This window comes from Canis lupus, chromosome 1 (assembly GCF_048164855.1).
Source record: "Canis lupus baileyi chromosome 1, mCanLup2.hap1, whole genome shotgun sequence".
Classification (NCBI taxonomy): Eukaryota; Metazoa; Chordata; class Mammalia; order Carnivora; family Canidae; genus Canis; species Canis lupus.
Window position 1 is genome coordinate 75,001,876 of NC_132838.1, and position 20,999 is coordinate 75,022,874.

General features: G+C 45.1%; 1 protein-coding gene and 1 long non-coding RNA gene across 32 annotated transcripts in view; one reads left to right on the forward strand and one right to left on the reverse strand.

Annotated features, from left to right (window-relative positions):
- Positions 1–239: 239 nt before the first annotated feature.
- Positions 240–19,450, reverse strand: LOC140638549 (uncharacterized). The gene is made up of 4 exons (XR_012035577.1): positions 19,266–19,450; positions 4,875–5,152; positions 3,905–4,086; positions 240–3,297 (listed from the first exon to the last, which is right to left on the reverse strand). It is a non-coding gene; the product is annotated as an uncharacterized lncRNA (long non-coding RNA).
- Positions 19,021–20,999, forward strand: part of LOC140638488 (uncharacterized) — a 111,818-nt gene continuing 109,839 nt past the window's right edge. For 5 of the 31 annotated variants that reach the window (XR_012035572.1, XR_012035573.1, XR_012035552.1 and 2 more), the window contains exon 1: positions 19,049–19,649. The gene's annotated coding sequence lies outside the window, so the exon portion shown is untranslated. Of the gene's footprint in view, positions 19,650–20,999 lie in introns of all 31 variants that reach the window. The other 26 variants (XM_072835981.1, XM_072835936.1, XM_072835987.1 and 23 more) reach the window with 16 other exon arrangements.

Below are 20,999 nucleotides of genomic sequence, written 5' to 3' on the forward strand. Positions count from 1 at the left end.
AACCCCAGACAACCAGGACCTGGTGTGGTAGACCTGAATCTTATGCTGGGGACCCAAGCTTTGCTGCCAGTTGGCTACTGCTCTCCAGCCTGGCTAAGGGGGGCTGTGGGCTCCAAGTCTGGGGGTAGCTCTCACTGAGCTGATTGGAGCTGGACGCTGAATTTTTGATATTACCCCAGTTTTTTGTTTGTTTGTTTGTTTGTTTCTCTGGGTTTTCTCTTAATAATATTTCAATCCCAGCTCTTAGCTGAGGCAGGTAAAAAGATCTTTCCTGTCTCAATAGGGGGAGATGGGAGAAGTAGAGGCTGGGTGGCCTGGTGGTTCTAGGAGTCTGTTTCTTGTTATGCCTTTGATCTTATACAATGTGAGGCTCTGTCTTGTGGACTTTCTGGAAACTTTCCTCCCTTGCTTGAACTTGTGGGCCAAGTCACAGGTTGGATGTGCCAACTGGGGCTCTTCCTCCCTAGTGAGGGATGGTGAGGTCATCTACAAGTGTTTAGCGCTGTGGTCAGCAGATTTTTTCTGTAAATGGCCAGAGAGTAAATATTTTAGGCTTTGCATGTCATACAGTCTCTGTCCTACTCAACCCTGCCACTGGAGTGGGAAAGCAGACACAGATGATATACAACAAATTAGCATGGCTACGTTCCAATAAAAGTTTATTTATGAAAACAAGTGACAGGCCAGATTAGGCTCCCAGGTGTGTAGTTTGCCAACCTTGGTGGAGAAAGTGGACTGGATGGAAGAATCCTTCCACAATGTATGCATGTATCAAATCATCATCATGTACACTTTAAATATCCTACAATTTTATTTATCAATTATACCTCGATAAGTCTGGAAAAAATTTAAAAAAAAGAAGACGGAGTGGCCATAGTCTTCACATGAGTACCACTGCACAGATGGAAAAGACATCTTAGACTGGCTCAGGACTCTAGGGGACCCCAGCATTTGTGAAGCCCAGAGCTTTCTGTGCCAGCCTGCTCCATGCAGCCCTGGAGGCACGTCTGTCTAGCTCAGAAGGCTAGGGAGCCTCGTTTCAGAGCATCAAATTTCAGGAGCCATGAGCAGGAGCATGGGCCTGGATACTATAAATGACGATGTCCAGCCTGTCCAGCTTATTCTTCAGAGCTTACCAGCTGGTGTGGGACCAGGGCTGGGGCTGCATTCACAGGGTGATAAACTTTCCAGAGACATGTTTTGCCAACAGACACATCCCCAACCCATGTTGTTCCCATGTTACACTGGCCTCTCATGGTGTGGTCTTGGAAGACTTCTGGGGTTTAAATCTACTGTGGTTCAGGCCAATTCATAGACACAGGGGGGCTGTAAAGAGGTGCGGGGCATGAGCCCTGATGACCGAGGGAGCCAGGCAGGCCCAGATACCTAGCACACAAGGTAGAAGTGGGTAGGCACCCAAGAGCAGCTACGGTGTGGGCAGAGTGGAGGAGGAAGAGCTGACTTTGGCTGGGGCACTAGATTCATGGAGGACCCTAAAGGATAGGCCATATTTAGACACAGGGGGCCAAGGGGTGGTAGAGTGGGCATACTTGGCTAATAGCTAATAGGTTTCATTTGGCTTTGAGGTATTAGGGCAGATTGTATTTTCCAAAGATGATCCCGACAACATCTCCCATGCCTCATGTTCTTCTCTCCTTTCTTTGAAGTATGTGGCTGATGCCCTGTATGTAACCACTGGAATGCTGCATAAATGACGATGCCAGATTTCCAAGGCTAAGCCATAAACAGAGTTACAGTTCCCACCCTGTGAGTGGGAACACTCCCACATGGAGCCCAGAATCCCCATTAAGAAGTCTTACCCCTCCCCTGCAGAATGAAGCAGCCACTGCACATGGAGCAGCGGCACGTACACAGTCTGGCAGGCAGTCCTGCCATCCTCCAGCCCATTCAGATGAGTCCCATCTCATGGGGAAGATGATGGACATGGTGGAGTAGATGGAGGCCATCCTTGTGTGCCTCTCCTGGTTCCTGACCCACAGAGTCTGTGGCCATGCTGAAGGATTGCTGTTTCTCCCCACTGAGGTGAGGGCGGTGGTTCCAGGGACTCTGTCCCACTCTCTGGGACGTGAGTGTGGGAAAGCTGTTTGGCAAGGTTCTTCTATGACCTCGAAGCCAAGTTTAGTCTCAGGGCTGGAACATAGAACAGACAGCAGGAACTCATTGGAAGGTCAGCTGGAAGGAAGAGCTTACCTCAGGCTGTGCTTTTCTAAGAAAAGTCTGCAGCAAAATCTGCAGGACAGAGTGGTGGGCAGAGGCTGGAAAGAGTGGAGAAACTCACCGAGGCCTTTTCTGACTCATTTAGGAGACAAAGTCTCAGGCGACCATGGCTGTGGGAACTGTAAGGAGGGGCCCATGCAAGGGTCGCTGCTGCGCAAGGTTAGAGTTCCTCCCCCTCCTCCTCCTCCATGGCTCCTGGCCCCATCCGGGATAACAGAACCCAGGCAGGTGTGCTTTGGAACCTGGCTGGTACAGTTGCACGAAAGCAGGGTTTCCGTTTCCAATAGATGCAACATTCTTCACTGAACAACGGAGTAATAAAGCACAGAGTTGGTTTCTGGTGAGATGCTGCTCTATGTGGTTGGGTGGGGGACCATGAAAGAGCTGAGGTGGTATCCTAGGTGGTCATCAGGCTTTGATGCATGAGGGACACAAGGGCCAACAGCTGTGACAGATCTGGAAAGACAGGCCACAGGCTCCCTCAAAATGCTAAAGGAAGATTGGCCTGCTTTACAGCCTACCCTCATGGGATGCTGTTATGGGGTTACTGTAGGGCAGACTCGTCCCGTTGTGGATGTGTCTTTCATGGAGGTTTTGCCTGTTTTTTCCTCCACAGTCAAGACGAAGTTCATCATTCAGATGCTTTAGTATTTAAATTCATACTATGGTATAAATGATTGACACATGAGCATTTCCTGAGTGAGAATTCTGAAGCAAAGCACTGGGCCACATGAAGATATCGGACTGCTGAAAGAGGTAGAATGGGAGGCAGAGAAAAGGATGCAGGAAGTGGAGGCTGACAGTCAGAGCTCACTAAGTGCAAGCTTATGTTTAGGTCTGGGTTTGCCTACAGCTAAGGCTCTTCCCCTGACACAACCTGTTGTTAAAGGCCATTGTTGGTTCTGACTGGTTGGCTGTCAGTTCTAACTTGTCAGGCATCTATTCTGATTGGTTCAATGTCCATCCAATCAGACATGTTTTGGGCATTTCTTCTGATTGGCCGTTGTGAAGGTCACTGAAGGAGGCCAGACTCCAGCCCCAGGAATAGTTCCTGGGATCCTGGGATGGAAGAGGAACACAGGGTGGCCATTCTAGTCTTATACCTCTGGGGCTCACAGCTTTGGTTCCTGGCCACCCTCCATGTGCAACCTGTGAGTTCTCTATGACCCATTTGTTCCCAGGAGCTCCCTTCCTCACCCCTGTGGTCCTCAAAGGCACTCACCTCTCTCTCTCTCCCCTTAGTATAACCCCTATGGCAGAGCCTGTGGTATCTTACCCAAGTCCCCCGGCCTTTCATCATGCTCACATGTTCTGGAAGCTCACTTCCAGCTGCGAGTGCATGTGGACTTTGTCTTCCTCTGGCCACCACAGCCCCTGGGCCTGCTCTGGGGACAGACTGAAGTACTTGACTGTTAATGACCCCCCGGGAGCAGCCCCCAACAATGATGGAATGGATGTGGTGGGTAAATGCTCAGAATGCATTGCCTCTTGGTTGGGATATCTCAGAGGTGTGGCCTACACTGTTTCCCAAAGCTCCCTTGTAGGCATGAACCCCAGTTGCCCGCACTGATAACCTGCCAATTCCCTCCCCTACTTCACTTCTCTGCACTCCTATAGTGCCTCCTGACATCACCTCCCAAATAACTATGTGCCCTGACATCCTTACCTCAGGGTCTGTTTTAGAGGCTCCCAGATTCAGACATCCTCTCAAGGACACCATGTTTCAGGGAAACAAAAGGGAAATGATGTATAGGCAATGTCTGCTGTTTTCTGTGTGACACGAATTCCCATTTCCCCTCTGTATTCTCTGAAGGCAGGAGCGACCAAGGCATGGCTGCCTTCTTAGCTCTGAGGGAAAAACAGTGAAAGCCAAACACAAACTAATAACACAATAAATTAGCCTGTCCCAAAGTCAGGCCCGAAGTCAGCCAACCCTAGACATCCTCATTAGGCAAGCCGCTAAATCCTTTTGGTGTGTGTGAGTGCTTCTTACTTGGAGTTGGGATTCTAAGACCTGCAAAGTTCTGCTTCACTGAAGATCTCAGCTTAGCCACCTCAGAGGCACCTTCCCTGGTCATGTTATGCAGTGATCTGAATGTCTGTGTCACCCCCAAACTTCATATGTTGAAATCCTCACCCCACAATGTAATTAGGAGGTAAGGCCATGAAGGTGGAGCCCTCACAAATGGAATTGGTGTCCTTATAAAAGGGACCCCAGAGAACTTCCTCACCCCTTCCACTGAATGAGGACACAGTGAGAAGGTGGCCATGTGCAACCGGAAAGAGAGATCTCACAAAAACCTGACCATACTGGCACCCTAATCTTGGACTCCCAGCCTTTAAACAATTAGGAATAAATGTCTGTTGTTTATAAGCACCCTGCCCGCCCCCAAGTATGTCCTGCCTATTATTTCAGAATCTCTAATGCAAAGTTAAAAAAAAAAAATCCTCCTTTCTCAGCACTAACACTTCCCTGTGGTCACGGATTTATCCCATCTTTGAAGACATTGCTTTCTCAGCTGCTAGTGTGAGGTGCTCACCCCTTCGCATCCTCAGACAGAATCTCTTTCAAGCTCTGCTCCCTCTAATGATGGGATGACATTAAAGCAAGTGCTAAGCATCTGCTGTGAACACACCTTGGCAGGTTCCTCAGGTCCCCAGCGCGGACCCTTTTCCGGCTGACATGCTGTTAACCGTGGACACAGAGCAATCACAGGCTCTGCAGAGAGGGCTGCTGCTTTGTGGAATCTTCTTTTGATGGAGACAAAGGAGATTGTCTTCAATTTGCTTCTTTAAATCTCCTGGGGGCTTTGAAGTCAGAACTAGAAGCAGTGAGGGCGGGGAAAACATAGATCTCCAAGGCTAGGGAAAACGTGCAGATCTAAACCATTCCTCCATGAATTTGGAAACCCACCTGAAAAACAGAATTGGCTTGTTTAGTAGGAATTCGGTATGTTTTCCTTTTGATGCCTCCCTTTGAGGGCATCACGTCACATCAAGGGCTCAGGAGACAGTAAAGCCAAGGTCACCCTTGTTAGGATCGAGCAGGTACTTTGGAGGGATGAGAATGTGTGCATAGAGCTCATGTCTATGCACAGCATATTATAGAAGGTTCCTTGTTGATGGTTAAGAGAGTGTTCCTCAAAGTTTTGCTCATTGCTCTTCCTTTGATTCACGAGGCAAGCTTCTCCCTCAACCCAGTTGAGACCCATTCTCTGCTTTTCCCTTTCCTTCCTCTTCTTTCTCTGTTCTTTTTCCATTTCCCCTCTGTATTCCTTTTCCAGGGCTGTCATAACAAAGGATCATAGGCTGGGTGGCTTAAACAACAGAAATTTATTTCTTATGGTTCTGGATGCTGGAAGTCCAGGATCAAGGTGTCAGCAGGGTTGATTTCTCTTGAGAGAATCCTATTGGATTAGGGTGTACCCTTGTGCCCTCATTTAACCTGAATTACCTTTAAAAATGTCTCATCTCCAAATTCGTTCTGAGGCACTGGGGATTAGGGCTTCAATATATAAATTTTGAGGAGGCACAATTCAGCCCATAATGCCCTCTTCTGTACCTCTATCCTCAGAAATGGTCTTGCTGAGTCAAGTGGCATGGGTTCAAATCTTGGTTTTACTGTTTATAAGCTAAATGACCCTGATGACTTGCTTGACCCCTTTGAGCTTCAGATTTATTATCTGTAAAATGGGAACAGTAACACTTCATGGGGGTGGTGTCAGGGTCAGAGGGGATGGTGTGTGTAGGGAGCCTGGTCCCACTAACACTGGTGGCCTCTTTTCTCCACCCTCCTCCTACTCCCTGTGCTAGGCTTAGCCAGGGTAACTGACCACCTCTGCAGAAGATGTCCCTAAATGCTTTTTGTAGGCCTTGGGCTGCAGGGTCCCCAGAAGGATCAGAAACCTAGGGTTCCTGATGAAAACCCAGCCCCACTCCCAGAGATCAGAGGTGGGACCTGGAAATCGGACTCCTCAGGTGTTTGGGATATATAACCAGGTTTTCGGACTGCTGCCCTGATGGTTACTGTTCTTTTAGATTTTACACTCAATTCCCTTTACAGGTTAGGTATATTGGTTTGAAAATTCTCAACATTAGCTTCTTCTTCTTCTTCTTTTTTTTAAACAGATCGTTAAATCAAAGATGCTTTTCCCTACTGCATATACATGTATCTTTTTGGTGGAGTCGGCTACCTGAGTTTTCCCTGGAAACTGAGAATGGACCAGGATGAGGGATCTAGATTGAATCAAGGTCTATTTGAATTGCCTTGGGACTCAGTGCTGCCCTTCCCTAGGTGCAGCTGTGTCCCCCCTCCTTGTGTCCCACGCTGTGCTGTGCAACCTTTTCTCAGCAACCCAGAGGCCTGACTCCCCACACTTGTCTCCATGCTCTTGGTCCTCTGGGCAAGCTCTGCTTGTGGCTTATGGTAGTGGTTTTCAGAGCAGAGTCAACAGGTGCAGTTTGATAACTCTGGGCCAGAAGATCCAAGTTGAAGACTATCTAAAAACATAAAGGCAAACTGAGAAGAACTAGAAGATCATACAGCAAAAATCAAGAGGTTTAGGGTGGGGATGCAGCAGGCAATTGAAGGGCAACAGCTTCCCATCTTTCATGGTGGGAATGTCAATAGGTATGTTTAAGGCTGATAACACATGAAGGTAAAGTAGCCTGTGTTATCTGAGTGTTCATTATGCCGGTCTCTGTAGTTATGAGGCTGTAGAGAGAATCAAGTGTTGTCAAAGTATGTGTATACTTAAAGATTATATAAATGTAGACACATTAGTTTCCACCAACATCCTTCCTTCTTGATGCTTGTGGTTATTCTCCACTTATCACAATAATTCAGTCCATCGAAACCTTAAAGAAGATGTAGGGGTTTGTGTAAACTCTAAAGTAAGGAGCACAGCTGCATGAATCACACTCAAAGCCAAGGGCACATGAGGGCCTGGCAGAAAGAGGCAGGTTAGTAACTGTGAAGGGAAAACCTGACCAGAATGGCAATAGTCACTTGGAAGTGAATTTTAACATCTCAGGATAAAGAGAAGTCCTTGGGAGAATTTATGAAATCTTCGAATTCTCTTATCCAACGTGACCATCCTATGACTGAACTGTGGAAGTCGAATATGAAACAAAGGATGTCGTATCCTGCTATTGTACAGTTCTGTCTGAAAAATGATTCCACAAACCCTTTATTTTTTTCACAAACCCTTTAATACTTGATTTATTCTTTACTCTTTCTAAGAACTAGTGCCCAGCTGCCATTATAACATTAAGTTTTATTAAATAAAAACCTTTATTTTATAAATTTAGTTTCAGTTTTCAAGATAATCTCCTAATCACCATTTACTGTGAAATTTTGATCTCTGTTTTAAATGGATTCACTTTAAGTGGCTTTTTTTTTGGTGCCAATTGTACTCAGATAATGACCTTCTGTCTAAGCATATGATGGAGAGGGATGATTGTAACCAACCATTTGGTTAAGATACTGGACACCTCTGTAGAATGGAGTACAGGAACAAAGACATGAGAGGGACTTTTATTTTTGATTGCATACGTTTCTGTAATGTTCTGACTCATTTCAGGATATTTTGTTTCACTGAGACACAGATGCTGTTCAAATTTTGCTTTTCTTTCATATTTGGTTAAAAAAAAAAAAAAACCCTCAGCGGTGTAAATGGTGAAAACAACCATGATGGGAGGTCTAACGTAGGTCCCTGGATATGAGTTTCTGGTAGATCCAATGGGTGTCCTGCCCTCATCCCCTTGACACCATTCCTGCCCTGCACGTGCTGGCAGCTTCCTACCACGGGCACCTGTGCTCTGCCTGGCCCTGCTCTGGCTGCTAGGCCCATGCGGGGGGCAGGCCTGATATGCAGGGGAGTTGTCCTGAGAAAGTCCTTATCATGATGGATGGCACTGGAAGGTAAATATCCTGGCTCCCACCTTGTGGAGGAGGCCACTTTGAGGTGCACTCTACAGCAGCCCCAGAGGTCCCCAGCAAGAACGAGCTTCCATGGCCCACAGTGGCAATCTGCTCATTAACATGCCATCTTTGGGCTCTCCTTCCTTTCCCCACTGCACTTCTGGTGCTTTCTGGGATCACCTCCCATGTTAACTTCTTATGCTTGCATCCTAGTCTGAGAGTCTGTTTTGCGGGAAGCCAGCCCAAGACAAAAGTTCTGGTGTGTATACTGGGAAGATTAACTGCCTTTCTCCTTAGAGTAGGCAAAGTCAGGTGAGGATGTTCAGAGGAAGTGAGCGTTTTTGAAAATAGAGAGAAGAATCCCTCTGGAGACAGATTCTACCCCCCACCTGCCCAGCCCTCAGGGAGTAGAGAGGCTGGCACAGTGCTTGCCTGTCCCCCTCACTCCTTTGTTGGTGGGGGCTAGTAGAATAACAGCACCAGTAGGGAAGGGCCAGAAGGTGGGTCCCTTCATTCTTTCCACCCCAGAGACAGTGTGGACCCGCTGCTGCTGGTAGCCGCCAAGAGCACAGAGCCCATGCTCCAAGACGCTGGGTCTGGGCATGATCCCTAGGCTCAGTCCTCTGGTGCGAATCTATGGTAGGATTGAGTACAGGCTACTACCCACCTTCCAGATCCAGTACTGTCCCACACAGGTGTCAAGTGTTGCTCACGTTCTTGGAAAGCCCTTCTCAAACATAATGCACAAAGGATAACATGCAAACCCAGCTACTCAGACCCTCTTTTCCTGAAGAAGCAGCAGGATTTTAGAAATTAATAGACTGTTTTGGCCTGTGACTTTTTGGACCAATAGAGTGCAGCGGAAGTACCTCTGTGCCTGTTTCTGGGCACAGTCCTTGCAAGCTCCCATTTTCTCTTAGAACGCTGTTTGGGTGCTTCTAGGTGCCTTGCTTGGTCTAGCCCAAGTTCCGAACCCACAAATCTGTGAAATCTAACAAAATGGTTGTTTAAGCCATAGGTTTGGGGCTATTTTGCAATAGATACCTGAAATCAGTATGTTAGAGCCATGACATTTAGAATCCACTCTTACTAATATTCTACAAATAGTATTCTGTAAAACAAAAAATATATTTGGAACTATAATCTCTTAAAACACAGTTTTAAAATCATTATACTTCCCAGTTGAAAATCTGCAGACTTCTAATCACTTAATGCATCTAAATCAAAATTCTCAGTTCATATGGTACATTGATTACATTAAAGGTCTCACATTTTCTTCCCTTTTTTAAAAAAAAGATTTATTATTTTAAGTGAGCAGAGGGAGAGGGAGACAAGCAGACTCCCCACTGAGCAGGGAGTCTGATGTGGGGATTGATCTCAGGATCCTGAGATCATGACCTGAGCCCAAATCAAGAGTTGGATGCTTAACTGACTGAGCCACCCAGGCACCCCTAAGGGTCCCACATTTTCATGCTTCCCAGAGTCCCTGGCCTTGATACTTCCCTCTCACAATGACTCTGGATTTGGCCACATGTCATGGACTTAATTGTGACTGCCTTCCCTCCCCTCCAATTCCTATGTTGAAGTCTTAACCCCTAGTACCTCAGAATGTGATTGTATTTAAAGACATGGCCTTTAAAAAGGTAAGTTAAAAATGAGGTCATTATGGTGGGCCCTAATCCGATAGCCTGGTGTCCTTATGAGAAGAATAAATTAGGACCTCGACATGTATGGAGGGAAGATCATGTGAAGATACAGGGTGAAGACAGCCATCCACAAGCCAAGGAGAGAGGATTCAGAAGAAACAACTGTGCCAACACCGTGATCTTAGACGTCTAGTGTCCCGAATAATGAGGAAATCTATTTCTGCTGTTTAAATCACCCAGTCTGTGGTACTCTGTTCTGGTAGCCCTAGCACACTAATACACCATGTGACTTGCTTTCACCAATTAGATAGTGGCAATCTACATGCAAGCAGAATACTGAAAAAATTGTGAGTTTCTGCTTCTCTTTTGACCCTGGATATTGCTAAGAGAACATACCGAGGCTAGCCCCCTGGAAGGATGTGAGAGACACATGGAGGAGCCAAGACCTCCCAGTTGCAGCCAATCTGGACCAACCAGCCCACAGCCAACCTGTCTGCACACACATGAGGCAAGTCCAGCTAAAACAACCTTGTCTGCTCAGATCAGTAGAATCACCCAGATGACCCAATGATTTGTGAGAAATGATAAGTGGATGGTGTTTGGAAGCACAGTGTTGGGGTGGTTTGTTACACAGCCTGACTGTGGCCATAGGTAATTGACAGGCCCTATTCAAGGCCTTCCACAGTGTGGTTATGTCCCCTCACCACCCCTCCACTGCCTTTACCATCAGAACACAATTTAAAGCAAAGCAAAGCCTTGTTAGTATGTATGTACTTTTACAGTGTCACCCATTGCTGAGATGGTTCTCTGACTGGCCAACCCAACGTGTCACCCCTGTGTTGGCTTCTAGAAACATCTTACTTAGTATTCAAACCTAAATCTGCTTTCCTCTAGGCATCCCCTCCTATCCTTCTGCATTAGTTTCCTATTGCTGCTGTGACCAGTTACCACAAATGTAGTGGCTTAAAACCACACAAACTCATTCTCTCTCAGTTCTAGAGGCCCAAAGTCTAAACTCAAGATGCTAGCAAGGCTGTGTTCTTTTGAGAGGTTTTGGGAGGCTAGTCCATTCCCTGGTTTTTCCAGCTTCTTAAGGCCACCACATCCCTCAGTCTGTGGCCCCTACTTGTGTGTCCTAACACATTCCTCTACCTTCTGCTTCAGTCCTCACCTTTTTCTGATTCTCTTGCCACCCTCTTTTAAGGATCCTTGTAATGACACTGGGCTCACTTGGATAATCCAGGATAATCTCCCCACATCCAAGATCCTTAATCCCACCTTCAAAGTCCCTTTTGCCATATAAAGTAACATAGCTATAGGTGTCAGGGTTAGGATGTGGATATATTTGGGGGCCTTTACCCAGCCTACCTATTTTTCTGCCAGAGAGCAATGCTCTGTCCTCCGAACATTCTCTAAATCTGAAAATAATTCCTAATGTTGTACTTGATAAGGAGATTGTTTAGAAGTCTGTATCTACTACTAGACAGTGAACTCCACAAGAAAAGATTATTTTGTGCGTTGTTTTTGAATCAGTAATACTTAGCCTAGACTCTGACACAGGGTAGGACTTCAGAAAAGATTTCTAGATATTTAATAGTCATGTAACCTATAGCCTCCTTGTAATTGCGTATCAGAAGCAAGTGTAGGAGTGTCTGTAAATAGATGTACATAGACACACACAATATATTTGAATATAGTATTTTTGAGGGAATGAGTAGGAGAAGCTTGTATTGAGTGAATAATATGGATTTATTTTTAATCACCAAGTAGGATCAAAGAAGATTTTGCTAATGCATTTATTTTATACTTCCATTTTTTTCCATCTTAGAGCAACTCAGACCACACACCCACACACAGTGAATTCTCCCATGCACTTCCCATAGCATCCCTGGGGAGGAAACAAATGCTTTCATCCTCTTTACTGGAAGCGTGGGAAATGAGGCCCAAGGCCGCTGGAAGGCTGGACAAGTTGTGGAGGTGTGAATAAAGAGCAGGTGGCTGCCTGCCAGCCTGAGCTTGCCCTGTTGGCCAACAACAAGAGTGCATGCAGGTGTACATCATTACCACCACCCCATCCTCATTTGCATCATAGCTTTGGGAGGAATTATGCCTTTAACTGGAAATTTGCCATGCTTGGTCCTCATTCACCCGGTGAGGGGATGAAAAATCAAAGAGAAGATGTTCTATGTCTTGCAGCTAGATGGGAAGAAGGGTGTGTGTGCGTGCGTGTGTGTGCGCGTGTGCTCATGCACACACAGAGCATGCAAAGAAAATAAGAATTTGTTTTCCTCAAATTTATTAGAATTTGTTATCTAACAGAAGAACATCTGGCAATTACAAAATGAAAGCTTCCATATGTTAAATTCTCCATGAAGAAGAATATGCCTATAAAGTTTGAGAAAAGGAAGCACTGGCTTCACTCAAACTTCTCAGGCCAACTGCCCAATGGTTCCGGAGTATCTCAACATCATGGCGGGCCCTGTTGTGCTACATATTTCAGCACGATGATGGTGGGTGTCACGAAACAAGGGCAGGATGGGGAAGAAGATGGGCTCATTTTTAGCTGTTCTGGGGTCACTGAAATGAAGCTAAGGCTCAGAGAAACCAGCTGGTCCCTGAGGGAGGGGTGAGGCCACTGCAGCACCCCTTCCAATTTCTTTAGTTTTGGAGGGCTTTTCCACATTGGACAATCCTTATCAGCCATCTTACCTAAGAAGGTGGTTTACAACTCAGTGATGATCCCTGCCATTGCAGCAGAGATCTGCCCTCACGTCATTCACTCCTAGTGAAGACCATCTTTAAGGTAGACCAGGCAGGAAGCGTTGCTCCAACTTTCTAAACAAGGGCCCAGAGTTCCTTTCTTCTCTATATTCACTTCCTGGCTGATCCAGTAAAGTGACCAGTCCACAGGGCAAAAGGCTAGTTCACCTGCTTACTTCTCATAGTCATTTAGATTTCTAAGTGGCATCTTATATGGCCAAAATAGAATTCTTGATTTCCAGCTTCCAATCTGCCTCTCCTAGGCTCCCCGCCTCAGTTAATGGCCTCACCGCCCACCTGATTCAAGTTCTTTCTTTCCTATATCCCTACCCCACTCCCAGTAGTCACAGACTCAATTTATTAGCAAATAGATTCAATGCTATGTGTAAAATACATGTCAAAATGGTCCACTTGCCTGCATCTTTACTGCTTTTGCCTTGATCACCATCAGCTCACTCAGAAAGTACTATAATGGCCCTCTAACTGGTCTTAGTGCTCTCATTCCATTCTCCACACAGAAGTCAGAGAAGTTATTTAAAAATATGAATCAGATGGTGTACCTACCCCAATAAAAACCCTGTAGTGGCTTCCCACCATACTTTAGAGCATGATCCAACCATGGCCCATGAGGTGGTGGCTGATCAGACCTTGCTCCCCTCCTGTCCTCTCTTATGCCTCTCTCCTTCTTCCTTCTGCTTCAGCCATACTTAGCATTCTCTTGATTCTCTCCTTGTTCACCCCCTCACCTTTCCCAGTGCATCTGCAGTTTGTGCTTTTCTGCCTGGACCTCTCCACCTTCAGATCCTTACAGGGTCACCTCTTCCAGATTTCATTTCAAATGCAGTCCCCTTGGATTTTGTGGCTTCCCCATCCTAAATGCCTCCCTCATCACATTTCCAGTTCCCCGGAGGCTGACTCCCCAGCTGAAACAGAAGTCCATGTATGCAACAGGGGCTTTGGCTCCTTGACCTCTGCATTCCCAGAAAGTACCATGGTGCCCGCACACACAAGATGCTCAATTAGTATCTGATGAAAGATGAATGTAGACAGGTCACCACCCTCTCTGCAACACCACACCACAGCTTGTAGTGTCAGTTGATTCGGAGATGGAATCAGGCGCATCACTGAGGTGGCATGGTGGAAGAAAGATCCTAGATGGGTCTCAAGAGTCAGAAGACATAGGTTCAAATTATGGGCCTACCTTTGGCTGCCATGTAGAAGCCACTTATTTGCTCTGAGCTGCAGATTCCTCATCTATGCAATGGAGTTAATGCTTTATTTCAGGTTGTTGCTGGGTAGATTAAATAAGGTCATACATGTGACAGTCCTGGATACACAACAAATGGTCTTGATGCATTTTCTATCTCCTTGACTTATCTGTTCAGAACATAAAGCTAACAAAGTGAGAGCATCATGAATTTAATGTCTCACAAGCTGGTTGCAACCGACTTCTTGGCCTCAGACCTAAACTGGTCATCTTTCATGTTTAAAAGCCATCTGAAAGTGTATGGTCACATGGCACCAGGTCTACCTGGCAACACAGGTAACCATGATCTCCACTGAGTGGCTGTGCATACGTGAGACCTAGCAAAAGGGACATGGGTGTTGAACAAGATGGAGTTTTATCAGAGGAAAGGGGAAAATGAAGTGGTGTTTACTGAGCAACTATTCCTTACAGTTGATCCAAACACAGAATTTCAACTGTCACAGCAATTTGAGGAGGGGGCATCACTGTCCTCACTTTACAGTGAGAGGACTGAGGTTGAGGGCAATTGTGCAAAGAATATGCATGCTTTTAAGGTTTTTGCTGCAAAATTTGTTCTAAATTACATTATGACCAGTGGTGAATCTTACCACACTCTTGCAGAATTCATTGGGGGTAAGGAGGTACAGTTTATATGTACTTCTGATTGATTTAATTAATTTAATGTGGCATTAGCAGTAGGTTAATATAGCAAGTAGTTATAAAATCTCCTGTTCTTCCAAGTTTAAACTATGTTGTCTTGAGCAATCTCTAGCAACCCTAACCCATGAGAACATGTGTAAGTGGCTGAAGCACTTGCCTGTAACAACTGTGGCAAGCTTATTAGCAATGTGCTAAGCAAGTCCTCCAGTGTGAAGTACACCTAATCTGTGACCTTTGTGATCATATCTGGCCTTGTTCACCTATAAATGATTGTGACTAAAAATAAAGTAAGTAAAACTGAGCAAGTATACCCTGACACCTCCCTAGCTACCTTTGCTGCTTTGATGCTGTCTATCTAGATAACCTTGCATCTGGCTTAACTGGATCCCAATTGCAGTCTGCCATCAAGGCATGTGGTGGCTGTCCTTCAGCCCTGTGCAGCATAGACAGCTTTGGACATAACTGGCTTCAGTTTCACACTGATGCAGGCAGACATAGGGGTCAACAGCACTAATAGGCTTGGAAATCTGTCCTGTTCCTCTCTCAACCTCCCATTTTAGCCCTACAAAGTGTAGCCTGCCAGTATGGGAGGAGACCATAAACTTTTTCAGTTCTACACAACCATCAAATTTGGTAGTGCCTTTGGTTGCTCTTCTTGGCTCCAAGTTACAGAGGGTTTTTCTATTTCTTCCTCAAGCCCAACTGGAAAAAAGTTTGATAGATATGGAGCCTGGAAAGAACATGTCCAAACTGTCTATTTTGCCTTCTTACTGGTCACAGGAGACCATTTTCACAAGTGGAGGGCTGGTTTTCCTCTGCTTCAATGGCAGTCTCCAGAACCAGTGACACCTCTGAGTTGGTAACTTTCAATGGTTCTTAAGTGGAATGACAGATCTGCTTTCCTCATCAGTCTCTAGGTTGATTTTCCATTCTTAGACAGTCTCTAGTTCCTTGGTTGATCTTGCCAAAGAAAGCATATTGCCTGCTAACCACTGTTATCTAGCAATTCCTCAGATGTGATTCTGGGAGCAAGATTCACTTTTATAAGTTGTTTGGAAATGCTTTTAAGCACTGTCACTTACAGAATCCCAAAGTGAATCTTCAAAATGTAGTTCTTTTATTAATTCAAAAATTTCTCTTCTGAGCTTGCCACAAAGGGTAGGTTCCACATAAGAATGTGTCCTCATGCACCTATGCCCCGATGTCACACTGCTGGTGATGGCCATGGGCATTGACAGCCTCAGGGTTCCCACAGTGAGGCACAGCATGGCTTCCCCACATCTAAGTGTAAATTACCTTTATGTTGAAGTTGTTAGCATCATAAAGCTGCTTTAAACCATTGTGCCCTCCTGTTTCAGATCTCAGTGTACCCTGTTGTGAAGGTACGTGCAAGCTGGCATGAGCAAGGCTTTGGATGATCTACCTTGACGCATTCTCAGAAAGAGTTCTCCCTCCTCACAAAGCCTCACCACATGGATGACTCACTTAAGTGTCTCAAACGCTTGCTTCAGACACACAACGTGTTCAGGTTTTACAGTTTTTGTGATGCTCACCTCCATCTAAGTAACTTCACGGGGGAGCTTCCAGCCTCTCTCTTTGCCCACTCAGTTTCCATTTCCTTGTCTGGAGCCTCAGGGACCACTTCAAATTTCCCTTGTCCCAATAATCTTCCAAAGTTACAGATTTGCTGAAGAGCAGCTCCATCACCCATCTTCATCTGAGCATTTTCCTTCTGTCAATTTCCCCTGAAACTACTGTTGAGATGTCTTTCTCCCTGCATTGGAGGTTCTTGAGAGCACTTCTGTGAGAAAGAATGTTGTTTTCATGCTTGGGAGGGCAATTACCTGACAAGGCCCCTCAGGGTGGGATTAGGGGAGAGCATGTCAAATTATGCTGAGATTAGAATCTTAAATATTTACTAAATTTTTCCCAGAGGCAATCTCTTTGGTCATTTTTCCTCTCTCTTTGTTTATTTCTTCCTTTTTATTCTTTGTCTCTGGTGAAACTATAAATTCTGAACCACCAATGCTGGATGTATCTAATGTTTCCACTCCCAAAATGGGAGAAACCTTTGTTTTACAAAAACATCTACAAAGCGCTATTTACAGATCAGTTATCTTAACATTATCATTTTTGCGACAGTTTTTCTGTTTGTTGCTTCTAAGTTTACTAATTAATAGTGAGAATACTGATGTTATGTGCTGATGAATTTTTGCTGGAAAATTTTTTGAGGAAAATGCACACAAGGACTGGATCTAGAACTTGAACTGGAAAAGTGGCAAAGACTGAACAGTACCCAGAATTCAGTTACTCCATCTCATGAGCTCCCACCATCTCCTCTCAAGATCCTTGTAGCTTTCTGTGTGTTCTGCTTTATTACACTGCATTTGTGGACAGATTTGCTCCCTCAATTACTTTAATTTTCAGGTGACTATCATTATCTCTGATTTTCCCAATTTGAATTACAGAGAAAGAAAGTAGGCTCAGTCCAGTTCCTCTTAGGGTAGGCCATGTCATATTTGCTGGCAAGTTAATGCATTGGGTGCTCTTGGGTTAACTGTTTATTTCTAATCCAATCTGCAAAGACTAGATGGTAAAGGGGCCAAGTGCTGTAAAATTAGGTTGAAGGGGCTGTGGATAGAGGAGTTTTCCATACAAAGGCTCTAGGTGGATAGAAATTTAATAACGTGGAATAACAGTTTCATCAAGAGCCTGGATCAATGAGGAAAGGAAAAAAAAGTATGTATTATGTATACATTTATAAAGATAAAAGGTAAATTACGCTTTAAGAAATCAAAAACATGAAAATCATGTCTTAAAATGTATAACTGCTAGTCTTCAGGGAGAACTATTGAAAGAATAATGTAATTTCTAATTTCTTATCTTAGGCCTGGAGCAAACATTTCAAGAAACATAACAGTTAACACAGAGCAGGGCTAATAGAACGTGTTGCAAACAGAGCTTTGTTTTAGTTTATTGCTTAACTAAAAACCAATCCTCTTTTTACCAGTACAAGTGGACTTACTAATGCCTTTAAATCTAATTAGACCAGAGAACTAAAGATCAGAAACCCTAGAATCTTTGACATCAGTTTTGGCTATGATTTTTAGGATTTGACATTAAAAGCAAAGGCAACAAGCGCAAAAACAAGCAAGTGAGACTACACTAAAAAAAAACAAAACAAACTAACAAAAACTTTTGCACAGTAAAGGAAATAATCAACACATTGAAAAGGCAACCTAAAGAATGGGAAAAAATATTTGCAAGTCATATCTGATAAGAAGTTAATATCTAAAATATATAAAGAAGACATACAACTCAATAGAAAAGAAACAGATTTAAAGATGGGAAGCAGTGTTGAATATACATTTTTCCAAAGAAGACATACAAAGAGCCAACAGGTACATGGAAAGGCGTTCAACATCACTAATCATTAGGGAAATGCAAATCAGAACCACAACGAGATAGCACCTCACACTCTTTAGAATTGCTATTAAGAAAAAGATGAGAAATAGTAAATGTTGGCAAAGATATGGAGAAAAGTCAATCCTTGGGGGCTGCTGGTGGGGATATAAAATGGTGCAGCCACTACAGAAAATGGTATGGAGGTTCCCTCCAAAATTAAAAATAGAATTCCTATTATGATCCAGCAATTCTTTTTTTTTAAATTTTTTTAAATGTATTTATGATAGTCACACACACACACACACACACACACACACACACACAGAGGCAGAGACATAGGCAAAGGGAGAAGCAGGCTCCATGCACCGGGAGCCTGATGTGGGACTCCATCCCGGGTTTCCAGGATCGCGCCCTGGGCCAAAGGCAGGCGCTAAACCGCTGCACCACCCAGGGATCCCCATGATCCAGCAATTCTATTTTTGAGTGTTTATCTGAAAGAAACTGAATCACTAGCTCAAAAAGACATCTGCACTCTCATGTTTACTGCAGCATTGTTTACAATACCCAAGACTGGAAACAACCTAAGTGTCCATTGACTTATGAATAGATAAAGATGCGGTATATATACACAATGGAGTATTATTCAGTCATAAAAGGAAGGCAATCCCACCATTTGCAACAGCACGGATGGAATTATGCTAACTGAAATGAATCAGACAGAGAAAGGCAAATATTGTGTGATCTTCCTTAGATACAGAGAACAGATTGGTGGTTGCGGGGGGGCTGGGGAGAGGGTGGGTGAAAGGTACAGACTTCCAGTTATAAGATGAGTAAGTCCAGGGATATAATGTTCAGCATGGTGGCTACAGTTAACACTGCTATATGGCATATTTGAAAGTTGCGAAGGAAAACTTAAAAGTTCTCATCACAAGGGAAGAAAAATTGTAATTGGATGCTAAGTAGACTTATTGTGGTGAACATACCAAACCATTACGTAATACACCTAGGACGAATACCTGTTATATGCCAATTGTATTTCAATTAAGAAAATTAAAATAATAATAGTTATAAAAAGAACCCCCCCCCCAAAAAAAAAAAAAAAAAGAAAACCCAGAACAAACTCAAGGAACCCAACCTTACGGTTCTGCTCCTCTGTTCTAAATTCTGGGGAACAAGAAGAGTCAGGGATCCCCCAGGGCAGGACAGGTGTCCGTGGAGTATTTGAGGCCCTGTGCAGGCAAGACGGCTCCGGGGTGTGACGCCGGGGCCTGCAGTGCCGCAGACACAGTGTCACGAAGACAACGCCGAGCGCAGAGCGGGAGAAGGGCAAGGCTGCCTTCATCCCAGAACCGCCCATGGGACACGCGGGGCCCGTCCCTTCTGGTACCTTTGACGTCGGTGGCGTGGGCCCCTCGTCAGGTGGCTAAACACACCCGCGGCCCCAGAGTCAGAGACGCCGAAGGAGGCTGGGTGGGAGGAGCAGCCACGCTAGGCCGGCCGTGGCCTGCGGGCGGCGAGGTTCTAAGCCGGCACGAGGGTGTCGGCAACACGCGCGTATTCTCTCCCTCCCTCCCTCCCTCCAAATCTCCCACAAACCTCTGGTCTTCCGCTCTGACCGGAAGTGCGTGAGGACGGGGATTCTGGGAATTCTGGGACTCAGCCGGCGCCGGCCCCCGGCGTGGATTCCCTTCGCGGATTCTTGTCACGATAGTTACAGTCCCTCGAGGAACTGATGACTGCTAATTTTCCCGCTGGAAGCTGGTAGAAGCAGGTAGGTTCCCTAATGGGTTCCCTCTGATTCTGGACAATTTCCCCTTGCCCGCTTTTTCACTGAGCCACTTCAGGCGTCCTGGCTTTCGGCAAGGGTCTCTTTCAGGACTCCAGGCCTTGTTCCCTTGCATGTGGCTGTGATCCCCTGAGGCTCTGTGTCCCTGACATCAGCATTTACCTCCATTCCAGTGTAGCCTCACCTATGAAATTTGCTCTATTTGAAGCTTACAGGTGTTTTTTATTGGGGGGGGGGGGGTTGGAGGGGGGATGTTGGTGGAGACAGGATGGAGATGTCCTTTACTCTCTTGTGAGCACAACAGGGCATTTAAAATTGTGTTTGATGAATTCATCCAGTATTTGGGTGTTGGATGATGGGCCAGTATTTCAGAATATCTGTTCCAGCTGCTGGCAGTCCCTTAGATGATGTAGATAAAGCATCCAGTGTAGTAAATGCCACATGATAGAACATTTATTTATTATTTACATAGCTATTGCAGTGTGTTGGGTAGCAGGGATATCATGATAAATGAACAGGTATACTCTTTGCCCTCCTGGAGACTCTATTCCAGTCTGGTATGGAGGGAGAGTAAATAAATTGGCAGGCAAGTGAAATAATTGCTAATGGGATATGCGTCATAAAGGAATTGAATGAGAGATTCAGAGATACATAAATATATAAATACTTATAGCAACATAGATGAAGATATAAAAAATAGAAATATATAGCAATCCTTCCCTCACTCCTAACAACGGGGCAAAAGTGCAAAGAAAAGTAACACAGGAGAGAAATTATAGATGAGAACAGCCTGGAAGACTAGGTGAGGTCACTCTTGTCTATCTGGTTCTGAAGAGTCTGAGTCCTAACCCATTAGTTTGGCAGGAAGTTTAGTCTTTTCTTGAGGCCATTTCTCCCCTGATTTTCTCAGAATCTCACATCATGTCCCTGTCTCCTAATTTTTTAAGAATCACATTTGCTGGTGGATCAGGTGCACCATGTTCCTCTGGAGGCCTGAGTCTGCTGCTGGTTGTTAAGGGTGTTTTTGCTGTGGCTGGCATGAATGAGGATTGGCAGGCCCAGAGGTGGTGGGATTAAGAAGTTGTAGCTCCTCCCTAGTTCTGCTGTGACAAAGTAAAGAGAATATGTCACCTCCTGTGGTTCATTCAGTCTTTAAACTCTGTGTGTGTGTGTGTGTGTGTGTGTGTGAGAGAGAGAGAGAGAGAGAGAGCGAGAATGGGAAGAGAGGGCCAGGGAGAGTGAGCGAGCTGGGTGCTCAGTGTTGCTGGTGATTTGCTTGTCTCCATGGCTGTGCTCAGCAGATTGGGAGGCTGGGCTTGGTGCTGGGGTCAATGA